The sequence below is a fragment of the Acyrthosiphon pisum genome, unplaced genomic scaffold, assembly GCF_005508785.2.
Source record: "Acyrthosiphon pisum isolate AL4f unplaced genomic scaffold, pea_aphid_22Mar2018_4r6ur Scaffold_692;HRSCAF=1147, whole genome shotgun sequence".
Lineage (NCBI taxonomy): Eukaryota > Metazoa > Arthropoda > Insecta > Hemiptera > Aphididae > Acyrthosiphon > Acyrthosiphon pisum.
This window is the reverse complement of record NW_021776739.1, coordinates 1-1,120: the sequence shown is the minus strand read 5'-3', so window position 1 is coordinate 1,120 and position 1,120 is coordinate 1. Positions and strand designations below refer to the sequence as shown.

At 27.1% G+C, this 1,120-nt stretch overlaps 1 long non-coding RNA gene across 1 annotated transcript; it reads right to left on the bottom strand.

Moving 5' to 3' along the window:
- LOC107885389 lies at positions 1–815 on the bottom strand. The gene is made up of 4 exons (XR_003840228.1): positions 598–815; positions 334–523; positions 91–276; positions 1–32 (listed from the first exon to the last, which is right to left on the bottom strand). It is a non-coding gene; the product is annotated as an uncharacterized LOC107885389 (long non-coding RNA).
- Positions 816–1,120: the final 305 nt, after the last annotated feature.

The following is a 1,120-nucleotide window of genomic DNA, read 5'->3' as shown; positions in this document are numbered from 1 at the left end:
TTCACAATTGGACAATGGTAGTATGGTATAGTCTACAAAATAAAAAAAATGCATTTATTAGGGTTTTACTAATGTTTATCATAAAGTTACTTTGAATGTCCAAAAATTAATGAATCCAATTTCCATAACTCATGTCTAACTACATTTCTGAAGTCTGAACTAGGTATATGTTGCCACTTTCCAATTCACATATATACATCCAAGTCTATGAAGATCTGCACTATTAAAATTAGCTACCTACTTCTTCACAATTGGACAATGGTAGTATGGTATAGTCTACAAAATAAAAAAATGCATTTATTAGGGTTTTACTAATGTTTATCATAAAGTTACTTTGAATGTCCAAAAATTAATGAATCCAATTTCCATAACTCATGTCTAACTACATTTCTGAAGTCTGAACTAGGTATATGTTGCCACTTTCCAATTCACATTTACACACCCTGGTCTTCAAAGATCTGCACTATTAAAATTGGCTACCTACCTACTTCTTCACAGTTGGACAATGGTAGTATAGTATATCCTACAAAATAAAAAAAACACAATATAGATAATAATATTAAGATTTAAAAACAATTTAAAAGAACAATACAATACTTTAAAACCAAGAGAAGCATGATTAATTTTTAATACTTCAACTAAAAAAGAAAAATGTCTAAAGCGCCCTTCCTCCTTTTTCATACGGACTGAGGACCGTCAATGGTGGAGTTAACACTAAGATTTGTAATTGTTAATAAATATGATTAACTCAAGATAAGCTAAGTTAAGTGAACACAAGATTGTTTTAAGTCAAAAGTTGATTGTAAACGTTTACAAAGGTACAACTTAACTTAACTTAATTTAAATTTATAGTATTTTTATAAACAATAATTTGTTTCTTACAATCTTAACAATAATTTAATGTTTCATTCCTCGCAATCAAAATTCATTTCAAAAATGATAAAAATATTATTAAAATTAATTATTATTCAGTTGTGTAATTTCATTTATCAGAAACTGGTAATGACAAAATATATGTATGAACTGAAGAAAACATAATTGAGTAGTCCATGTTATACATTAATATCCTATTTAATCTGGAACTCGAAACCCTCTTTTTCTGACTATAAGAAACAAAAAA